Source organism: Bufo bufo, chromosome 8, assembly GCF_905171765.1.
Source record: "Bufo bufo chromosome 8, aBufBuf1.1, whole genome shotgun sequence".
In the NCBI taxonomy this organism is placed as follows: domain Eukaryota; kingdom Metazoa; phylum Chordata; class Amphibia; order Anura; family Bufonidae; genus Bufo; species Bufo bufo.
Genome location: NC_053396.1, coordinates 25,556,636 through 25,569,026, shown reverse-complemented (window position 1 = coordinate 25,569,026; position 12,391 = coordinate 25,556,636).

Sequence of the window (12,391 nt, the reverse complement as noted above, 5' to 3'; positions counted from 1 at the left end):
TAAAAAAAAAAATCGGTGTTATTTTAAGATGAAACTAAGACGCTATGGGTCACATGAATGAAAGTATCAGTAGTGTGAACAGTCGGTGTTTTCAGGTTTTAGCCTGCTGATTTTGTGTGTGCGATTTATCTCACTCTTTGTGTGTTGTACAAATAGCCGAGGGGGATTTTATGGGATGCGGCAAACATAGTACATGCCTCACATATAGTCATACCTGTGCATGAGTACTGACTCGCCATGTTGTTTTATATATTTTAGATACAGCTGCGCTAAAATCTAGAGCCGTTCGCCTTGCTGTGACATTGCAAGAAACAAATGACAAACCCGCAGTGTGTGAATGCATCTTTACCATGTCCCCATATTGATTAATGTTTAGGTTGGATGCTTAAATAACTGGGATGATTACAGGACCAGTATATTCTTGAAGCCTGGGGCTACACGGTAAGGTAAGGTTGTGCCAACTTAAGTCTTCGAGTTATCCCCTATAGAAAAGATATAGAATAATTATCTGATTGCTGAGGGCTCGACTGCTGGGACCCCCATCGACCCCAAGTACGGAGGCATGGGTGCACTGGGGACTTAAAATGGCCCCATGTCATAGGTGGGTCCAAATTGACAGAAGGTGGAACAACACAAGTAGGCAGGGACAACAGAAGTAGGTGTGACCAGCAGTACTGTAATGCACCACAAAATACTGCCGCTACAGAAGCAAATAACCACAGTGCAGCACATAATACTGCCACCCTCACCACAGTATTCAATTCAATCACTGTCCTGAGGACAGTAATACAGTTGAGTTCAGGAGGGCACCTGCGGCTCTGCTAGCCAGGTGCATGAGTACCTGATGCTCCTAACATTAATGCTAAGAGCATCAGCATTAAAGGGATTCTCCGGGCTTTTTCATATTTATGACCTAGGTCATCAATATCAGATCGGTGGGGGTCTGACACATCCCCCCCCCCCCCATGAGCTGTTTGAGGAGACGGCAGCTGCAGTGCGCATGTGCCGTCTCCCTTCTCTCTTTCTCTCGGCTACTGCTGTCCCATAGACATACAGTAGCGAGCAGGAAGAGAGAAGGGAGACGGCACATGCACACAGCGTGCGCTGTCTTCTCAAACAGCTGATTGGCGGGGTTGTCGGACCCCCATCAATCTGATATTGATGACCTATCCAGAGAATGGGTCATCAGTATGAAGAAGCTCGTGAGGAGGGCGTGGGTAGCCCCATGGGCATTGGCCCACCGGTAAATTTCCATGTAAGTTCTATGGTCAATCTGCCCCTGAACGGAGGTCCTGTTCCCCGATCTCATGCACCCTGCTGCTCCTTTTGTTCATTATGGGACCTCTGCAAATAGCATGGTGCTGTACTCTGCTAGTCCCATAGAGAATGAATAGAATGGCAGGGCACATGTTCGACCTGCCATTACATGAGATCAAGGGGACGGAACCCCCATTCTTGGTGTTGTGGGGGTCCCAGTAGTCGGACCCACCAGCAGAAAGTTAGTTTTTCCTTATCCTATAGATGGGGGATAACTTTTTCAAACTTGGCACAACCACTTTAACAGGCCCCAACATTGTGCTGGATATGTCACATTATGGACACTAACTGTACCTGATGGTCCCCAATGATGTATAATGGAAAAATAGCCCTGCATGGAGCCTCCAATGTAGATGTGAAAAAAGTGTTGGCTGGGTTTTGGACAGTCTGGCTACAAAAATTGTGTGTAGCTCAAGCTAAATGCAACCATTTGGTTGTGTGCCTGCAACATAGTCACACTCACCACTGTCTGTACCACTTACCATATAGAAGTGTAGATTGGAGAAAAAAGGCAACTTGAGGTCCCATAAGCAGTAGAACCCATCCAGGAGAATGCTATTGCACAAGATGATTTCATATCGGTGTAATATTTCTTTTGAATATCATTATCAATGGTCGGAGGGAGCTCAGACCGCATCTGCAAAAAGTTGCCCCTTCTCCTCTGAGGTTTAATAAAACCGGAGCTCGGACGATGCAAGGGCCACTCAGCTGGATTTCGGGATCATACACATTCGCTATTAAGCCTTGTAAATGATTTGGTGTTGGACCAATATGCATGGAAAAACCTGGGCTGACTTACTGCTTGGTGGACGCCCTAGGCTGTGTTGCCAACTCTCCAGTGTTTTAGGAGGTGATAAGATAAACGCTTGAGGAGAAAAACAGAAGTCTGTGATAGGCTACTTTCACACTAGCGTTTTGGCTTTCCGTTTGTGAGATCTGTTCAGGGCTCTCACAAGCGGTCCAAACGGATCAATTACCCTAATGCATCCTGAATGGAAAAGGATCTGCTCAGAATGCATCAGTTTGCCTCCGATCAGTCACCATTCCGCTCTGGAGGCCGACACCAAAATGCTGCCTGCAGCGTTTTGCTGTCTGTCCTGGGATGCAGAGTAGAGAAAACGGATCCATCCCCATTGACTTATATTGTGTGTCAGGACGGATCCGTTTTCTCTGACACAATAGAAAACGGATCCGTCCCCCATTGACTTTCAATGGAGTTCATGACAGATCCGTCTTGGCTATATAAGACATAATACAAGCGGATTCGTTCATGACGGATCCGCAAAAAAACGCTAGTGTGAAAGTAGCCTTAAAACACACATGGCTTATTAACATACAGTACAGACCAAAAGTTTGGACACACCTTCTCATTCAAAGAGTTTTCTTTATTTTCATGACTTTGAAAATTGTAGATTCACACTGAAGGCATCAAAACTATGAATTATCACATGTGGAATTATATACATAAGAAACAAGTGTGAAACAACTGAAAATATGTCATATTCTAGGTTCTTCAAAGTAGCCACCTTTTGCTTTGATTACTGCTTTGCACACTCTTGGCATTCTCTTGATGAGCTTCAAGAGGTAGTCCCCTGAAATGGTTTTCACTTCACAGGTGTGCCCTGTCAGGTTTGATAAGTGGGATTTCTTGCCTTATCAATGGGGTTGGGACCATCAGTTGCGTTGAGGAGAAGTCAGGTGGATACACAGCTGATAGTCCTACTGAATAGACTTTGTATTATGGCAAGAAAAAAGCAGCTAAGTAAAGAAAAACGAGTGGCCATCATTACTTTAAGAAATGAAGGTCAGTCAGTCAGCCGAAAAATTGGGAAAACTTTGAAAGTAAGGGCTATTTGACCATGAAGGAGAGTGATGGGGTGCTGCGCCAGATGACCTGGCCTCCACAGTCACCGGACCTGAACCCAATCGAGATAATTTGGGGTGAGCTGGACCGCAGAGTGAAGGCAAAAGGGCCAACAAGTGCTAAGCATCTCTGGGAACTCCTTCAAGACTGTTGGAAGACCATTTCAGGGGACTACCTCTTGAAGCTCATCAAGAGAATGCCAAGAGTGTGCAAAGCAGTAATCAAAGCAAAAGGTGGCTACTTTGAAGAACCTAGAATATGACATATTTTCAGTTGTTTCACACTTGTTTGTTATGTATATAATTTAACATGTGTTAATTCATAGTTTTGATGCCTTCATAGTCATGAAAATAAAGAAAACTCTTTGAATGAGAAGGTGTGTCCAAACTTTTGGTCTGTACTGTATGTAAACTCTCCGATTCATAGGACTTGAAGAAAAGAGTGCAACAAACCTGTTAAAAGATCAGATCAGATCTGACACTTATTTTTTTATCTCCACACTTTCATTTCCATTGCGCTCCACCTTGTAACTAGTTTCCATTATGCATTAGAACTAGTTTACCTGTGAATGAACCCTATTATTGTCTGTATCGCAGTTGTGTTTGTTGTGGGTTCAGCTTTCTGTTGCTGTTTTTTATTTTTTATTTTATTTTGTTGCTGTCTAGTTGGACTTAGAAGTTCAGGAACAGTTTCCGCAAGGTTTATTCCTCTTACTTACATTCATCGCTCTTCCACCTTCCAGGGGAATGATTGGCTGAAGAAATGTTCATTACCAATCTCTGCCCTATGAAAAAGGTCCGCCAATCAGGAGACCAACAAGAAAACGCTGGTTTATCAGCTCCTCATATCTTTCATGTGGCTGCAAATATTATCACTTGTTGGCAGCATATCCCCCATGTAAACAGGGAATTTGCTGTCAACAGCAATGAAAATGAACAGCAGCGCAAACGATTGTAAGTGGTGGACATTTGTTTGAGCAATTAGCTGCCCTTGTGAAGATCCTTAGCACTGATTGACAGGCTGTTTCATCAGTTGGCACTCAGTAGCGGGAAATTCTACCCACATAAAAGTACCATTAGGTTAAGGCTACAGTTGATTTTATGAAGACATTGGTAAGCTGTTGGTTAAAGGCTCACCCCTCCCTATGGGCTACAGGGTGGTAGTTGGTGTCTGTAGTAGTAGTACTGATCAGATCAAAGGACCAGATTATACATATATACTACATATAAAATACAGAACCTCTCCTTCCTCTGTGATTATTGTAGTTGGCAATTTTCTGTAATTACTTGGGAGTATTTGTTGGTACTTGCACTCTTTGTAGTTGTATTATCCTGCATTACTGTTACTGTAAGCAAAGCATAATAGAGTGTATTGTTTACATGCGATACAAGGACAGGTATCCCAATATTAACCTAGAGAAATCTAGTTACAGATGGCAAATCTACCTTGCCTTTTTATATATGATAGCAAGCATGCTGGGATATTGTTCCCTTAACCAGATCAGCCGCACCCTTGTGGCTGCCTGTCTTTTGTTTCACTTATTTACAGGGACGTGCCCATTTTTATTTAGGCATGTTTTTATTCAGAAAATGACAGGGCACAGACTGATTCTGTTAGGTTGGGTTCACATACGCGCTTTGAACTCTGGCAGTCTGTTCCGACTGAGGAACAGAATGCCAAAATTCACTGTATCCAGGGGATCCAGCGGTGCACGGTTGTATCCGGCTATGCCGTATACAGTGAACTCTGGCAGTCTGCTCCTCCACCGAAACATACTGCCAGAGTTCAGGGCACATATGTGAACCCATTGAATCAGGTTAAAGAGGACCTCTCACCTCTCCTGACATGTCTGTTTTAATAGCTTCATGCATTCCCCATGTAATAACAATTCTGTAGCATCTATTTTTATGTCTGTATGTTGTGCCATTCCTTTATTATTTCTACTAGAAGTTGTGAATGAATTGCTAGCAGTCTGCAGTAAGGGTACAGAGGGGAGGTAACCAGTTGGGGACCCATTGAAATGAATGGTTCTGTATACGGCCCGTATGCGGAAGGCATAAAACGGCCCGTATACGGAACGCAAAATACATTCGTGTGAACAAGCCCTAATAGAAAGATTTGCACCTCTTCTTCAATATTTTGGACACACTCCAGGTTTTGGCTTATAAATACTGATGCAAAATACTGACTAAAATATTGCTGTGGGAAAGTGGTTTGCGGCTTCCTTCACACATTGTTTTTTTTTGTGTGTTTCTGTTAGTTGTAACACATTAACCATGGTGTTTTTTTTTACTCCTATAGAAATACCTATGGGGGGGAGCTAGAAAAAAGGACATACCTACAGTGTGCTTTATTTTTGGGGGAAAAAAATAGTAAAAAGTCCCAAATGCAACATAAAAAAAAGTCCGTGGGACTGCGAGAGATAGCCGAGCGCTGTATTTGGCTTCTCTTCTGCAGTCCCATAGAATTGAATGGAGCGGCAGTGCACATGTGTGACCACCATTCCATTCACTCTGGGACTCCGGCACCTCATTCTTGCTATTGGTGTGGGACCCAGATGTCGGCCACCCACCAATCAGATATTTATACCCTATCCTTTGGATTTGGAGAATAAGTTCTCATGGTGGGACAGTTGCTTAACCTTTGAGATTGGTTACAATGACGAGACTTTTGATGAGCTCGAGCCTAGTAGATCTGAACTTTATTTAGAGTTATTTAATGTCCCATTAATCCCGTGCCTTGGTTTAGGATCAGCTTCACTGAAACAGTTGGAAATATCATTATTCATTGGGCATCTTGTGAGTCCATGAACATGCCCAAGTAAGGCTGGATGGGTGGGCTGGAAGCTGCTGAACTGGAACTTGTTCAAATGGACTTCCACATCGGTCATACCAGCTTTGTGACAAATGAAGATAAGATTATTCTCAAATTAATGCAGGGATATGAAAGACATATTTTCTCCCAACACTTCACGTTCCCGCCCTCAATCTATGGCAAAGCTTTTGCAACTATTCCAGGCGGTGGCTCATAGATTGTATAACTTGGAAATGATTAATCACATTTTATATAAACGATCTTATTACTTAACAGGGTTATCCCATGAATAATGTAAAAAAAGAAAATCAGACATCATATAGGACATGACAATACCTTTCTAATAAAGAACCAGCCCTGTACCTCACATGGATCCAGAGATCTCCCCAGTCATTGCTCTGCTAGATTTATATCAAGCTGACAGCTCAAGGGGCGTGTCTTTTCTTCTGCAACTCAGGGGGCGTGTCAATGCTCTGCCTATCACAGCTCAGGATGCAGTTGAAGGATGAAACTGAGCATGTGCGACCATCTCAGTGAGCCGGACAAAGAAATAAGAAATTAAGTGGCATAATACAGGCACATTTTATTGAATAACTCAGTAGCTATACAAAATTTTTAATTACATGCAATTACAAAAGTATTCAGATCCAGGTGCTGGTTTGAAAACTGTAGAATATTTTTCACGTGACAACCCCTTTAAGGTTTATTTGTATTTGTTTTATAGTTTTATTTGAGCATATTTATCCTGATTTCCCAAATTTGTGACATTAAAGAGGACCTTTCACTAGAATAGAAAATCTAAACTAACTATACAGACATGTAGAGCGGCGCCCAGGGATCTCCCTGCACTTACTGTTATCCCTGGGCACCGCTCCGTTCTCCCGGTATAGGCTCCGGTATCTTCATATGTTCGGCTCCACCCAGTTGAGCCTGCCGGCGTCTCTTTCTCCCAGGCTGTAGCGCTGGCCAATCGCAGCGCTCAGCTCATAGCCTGAGAGAAAAAAAAACCTCTCAGGCTATGAGCTGAGCGCTGCGATTGGCCAGCACTACAGCATGGGAGAAGGAGACACCGGCAGGCTCAACTGGGTGGAGCCGAACATATGAAGATACCGGAGGCTATACTGGGAGAAGGGAGCGGCGCCCAGGTATTAACAGTAAGTGCAGGGAGATCCCTGGGCGCTGCTCTACACGTCTGTATAGTTAGTTTAGATTTTCTATTCTAGTGAAAGGTCCTCTTTAATGTCTGAACTAGAGCGAAGATTATCATACTGCCAGAGGTAGAGGCGAGGATGCATGGATGAATTTCTGCATAAGAATGAGTGCAAATGAGTAAGGGTACAACTGCACGGCACAGTCGTGTTGTGCTTGCGACACGACCCCTCTGCAGTAGAGTTATACATGGCTCTAATTAAAGTAGTGAAGACTGCAACGTTTAGTCAGTCTGCATTGTTAATGGCTACGCAAGCACCCTCAATACCTCATAGCCATTAACAATGTAGACCGACTAAATAGTACAGACTCATATGTTTATTTACAGCCGGTATGGCCGCGTGGTACCCACCCTTTGGTCTCGCCCTAATTGTCCTCTTGTACTTACCACCCATATTTAAGACTGAGATAACGTAGAAATTGTACTAATAGTATATTAAAATACTCTATACAAAAATTTAAAGGATTATTCTCATTTCAGCAAAACATGTCTGATATCAGAATAGCCTGTGTATGCTGGGGTAGCCATAATTCATTCTGGATTTACATATAATCTTCCTCCACTTGAAAATCCATGACATCTAAACTTACCCTTAGGGTACCTGCACACGTTGCTGATAATGTGTGATTTTTCAGCACGGATTCTCTTGCGTTGAGAAAAATGTAGCTAATTCAGTACCGGCAAGTTGAATGAAATTTGCCAAATCTTATGTGGAAATTGCACCCTTCGTACAGTGTAGTGGTTTTCCCCATAGACTTCATTGGGGTTGTTAAAATAAACAGAAAATCCACACCAAAAACTGCAAAAAAATAAAAATCTAAAAAATCATAATACAGTAAATAGTGCAGATTTTTGTGTGGTTTTATCAAGGTTTTGATGTGGTTTTATAAAGATTTTCTGAATAAAAATACACAATGGGGGTCATTTATCAAAGGCCACTGGTCTTTAATAGCCCCTGCTCTGCTGGAGGATGTGCCTAATTTATGACCAGGGGCATAACCCTTCTCATAGATTAGGCACATCCTCCGGCTGTACTGAAAACTACTCCAGTCCCTGTCTGGAGTAGATTTTAATTTATGCAAAATGTCACAGAATTTTGAGGGTGGTGTAAAAATGCTGTGTGCAACAAAATTTTGTAGCACAGTTGCAAAACAGGGTCCTGCGACTTTTTTATGCCTAAAACTGGCATAAGGAGTTTTAGTAAATGGCCCCCAATTTGTGCAGGTAGACTTAGACTACGCAGGGCTAGTAAATCTTCCCAAGGATTCAGAAGATTTTATAAGGGAGATGTATCGATCATTGCATAACCTTTCTGGTGTTCTGTAGCTGCATTGTATTCCTCAAGAGACGGGCCCCATGTTGGGTATACGGAACGTGCTGCACTAGTATTACAGTCCAGCAGTGATAGTAAATGAGAAGAAGTGGTTGTGTGCTGTGGAACACGTTGCATGCCTTGTGACAGGTATAACACATGACTTTTCCCTGTCAAATGATTCCATGAACTGAAGTCCTGTTCCGACTCTTGGGAGACAATACATGACATAGGAATCTCCCCGTTATGGCACAGTTACAAGTAATGCTAATAAGGTATCTTTCATGCGTCCCAGTATATCCTGCAGAATCCTGCTTTGTATTAGCTAAAAGTACAGCTTCACCAATATGGTATATGATTTAATTTCATTTTCTCGCCAGTTTCCAGTTATGTCCTACTACCGGGTTCCTCTAGAAAGCTAAAAATGTATCACTATCTGATTGGTGAGGGTATGACTGCTGAGACCCACATATCCTAGGAACAGTGATGGCTAACCTCTGGCACTCCAGCTGTGCAAACTACGACTCCCAGCATGCTCCATTCATTTCTATGGAGTTCTGAGAATAGCCAAGCAAGTCTAAATCTTGGGAGTTGTAGTTTTACTACATCTGGAGTGGCGGAGGTTAGCCATCACTGTCCTAGAACAAAGGAGCGATGGGGCTTAAGTAAAGCACAGTTACTATTGATATAAAAGCACACAGCCCTACGTGCTTAAACCCTAAAGTTATTGCTAAAGATATTGCACTCAGGCCCAGGCAGTTGAAGGATACCTCCGCTGTCTATGTAATACAGGAAAAATGGGCACTGCTGGCAAAAGGAAGTCCAAAGAGTTTAGGATAAACGGATAGGCAACAATTTTCTATACTGGTTTGGTACCTTCATATTGGCCTGATGAGGATACCAAACTGGAATCGAAACGCGTTGTCAATATTCCATCCGTTTATCCTTGTCTCCTTGGACTTTCCAGCAGGATACGTGCATTTTCCCATTGTACCTGTATTACTTAGCTAAAGCAAACTGTTCTCTTTTGGATTTTGTATATGAAAAATTGCCACTCCTAACCTCACACTGCAATAACTGCAACCCTTTAGTCACTTGAAATAATGAGAACTAAAATCTGTTTTGTTGCTATGGCAGCTGCTCGATTAGTGTGGAACCAGCGCACCATCTAGTTTAGGATCTGATGGTGCCACCAAAATACAAAAGGATCCTCTGCTGGGCCCAAGATCTGACACAATGATTGTCCTCTAATAGGACCCAAAAGGTCCATCAGAAGGCTACCCAATTTGAAGCTGACTTTGTAGGCAATCACTTACTCCTACCACTATTTTTTTAGGGCTTCAGATATTATTTAATGGTATAGACATTATTAAAGCGACCCTCCAGTTTAAGGAGAAAAAAAAACACACTTACTGGAAATTGAACACAGTATATGTTGGAAAAAGTAGAACATCGATATGCTTCATCTATATGGTGCTCATTCTGGACACCATATTTCTCAATGTATTTACAACAGGCATAAATACTCGGATAAATCTCTAAATCATCTTCTTCCCATCAAACATTATATTATATTATTGATATTATATAATGTCACCACTAGGGGGAGCTCGGTACCATAGGAATTATACAGTTATCATTAAACTTAAAGGGAACCTGTCACCTGGATTTTGTGTATAGAGCTGAGGACATGGGTTGCTAGATGGCCGCTAGCACATCCGCAATACCCAGTCCCCATAGCTCTGTGTGCTTTTATTGTGTAAAAAAAAACACGATTTGATACATATACAAATTAACCTGAGATGATTCCTGTCCCTGACTCATCTCAGGGACAGGACTCATCTCAGGTTAATTTGTATATGTATCAAATTGTGTTTTTTTACACAATAAAAGCACACAGAGCTATGGGGACTGGGTATTGCGGATGTGCTAGCGGCCATCTAACAACCCATGGCCTCAGCTCTATACACAAAATCCCGGTGACAGGTTCCCTTTAATGTCATTTATTTATGTTGGAAAGCAGAAGATGTTCTTTCCTCTCACTCCAGGCCCCATAGCAGTTGTGTGGTCAACTTCTCCTGCTACTCAACTACCATCATATACATCTTTATTTTTTTTTATTTTTTTTATGGAAATAAATGGACCTATTTTATGGACTTTCCAGAAACATATGGATGCTTGCAAACGATGTTCATTGTGCCCAGGTGCAGCTTTGAGATATAAAAGTCTACACACCCCTGTTAAAATGTCAGGTTTCTGTGATTTAAAAAAATGAGACAAAGATAAATCATTGCAGAACTGAAATCTTTTAGGTGGAGGGAAGAAAACAAAAAAACTAAAATAATGTGGTTGTATAACTGGGGATGTAGCTGTGTTCAGAATTAAGCAATCACATTCAAAATCCTGTTAAATAGGAGTCAGCATACACCTGCCATCATGTAAAGTGCCTCTGATTAACCCCAAATAAAGTTCAGCGGCTCTAGTTGGTCTTTCCTGAAATTTTCTTAGTCGCATCCCACAGCAAAAGCCATGGTCCACAGAGAGCTTCCAAAGCATCAGAGGGATCTCATTGTTAAAAGGTATCAGCCAGGAGAAGGGGACAAAAGAATTTCCAAGGCATTAGATATACCATGGAGCACAGTGAAGACAGCCATCATCAAGTGGAGAAAATATGGCACAACAGTGACATTACCAAGAACTGGACGTCCCTCCAAAATTGATGAAAAGACGAGAAGAAAACTGGTCTGGGAGGCGACCAAGAGGCCTACAGCAACATTATAAAGGAGCTGCAGGAATATCTGGCAAGTACTGGCTGTGTGGTACATGTGACAACAATCTCCCATATTCTTCATATGTCTGGGCTATGGGGTAGAGTGGCACGACGAAAGCCTTTTCTTACGAAGGAAAACATCCAAGCCAGGCTGCATTTTGCAAAAACACATCTGAAGTCTCCCAAAAGCATGTGGGAAAAGGTGTTCTGGTCTGATGAAACCAAGGTTGAACTTTTTGGCCATAATTCCAAAAGATATGTTTGGCGCAAAAACAACACTGCACATCACCAAAAGAACACCATACCCACAGTGAAGCATGGTGGTGGCAGCATCATGCCAAGGGGCTGTTTTTATTCAGCTGGAACTGGGGCCTTAGTTAAGCTAGAGGGAATTATGAACAGTTCCAAATACCAGTCAATATTGGCCCAAAACCTTCAGGCTTCTGCTAGAAAGCTGAACATGAAGAGGAACTTCATCTTTCAGCATGACAACGACCCAAAGCATACATCCAAATCAACAAAGGAATGGCTTCACCAGAAGAAGACTAAAGTTTTGGAATGGCCCAGCCAGAGCCCAGACCTGAATCTCCGATTGAAAATCTGTGGGGTGATCTGAAGAGGGCTGTGCCCAGGAGATGCCCTCGTAATCTGACAGATTTGAAGTGTTTTTGCAAAGAAGAGTGGGCAAATCTTGCCAAGTCAAAATGTGCCATGCTGATAGACTCATCCCCAAAAAGACTGAGTGCTGTAATAAAATCAAAAGCTGCCTCTACAAAGTATTAGTTTAAGGGTGTGCACACTTATAAAAATAAAAGAATATGGTTGCATATTTTTTCTTCCCTCTACCTAAAAGATTTCAGTTTGTTTTTCAATTGAGTTGTACAGTTTATAGGTCACATGAAGGGTCCATTCACACATCCGTATGTGTTTTGTGGATCCACGGATCCGCAAAACAGGACCGCACAACGCCGGCACTATAATAGAATATGCCTAATCTTGTCCGCAATTGCGGACAAGAATAGGACATGTTCTATTTTTTTCGGGAACTGAATTGCGGACCCGGACGTGCAGGTCCGCATTTCCGGATCCGGGCAGCACATTGTG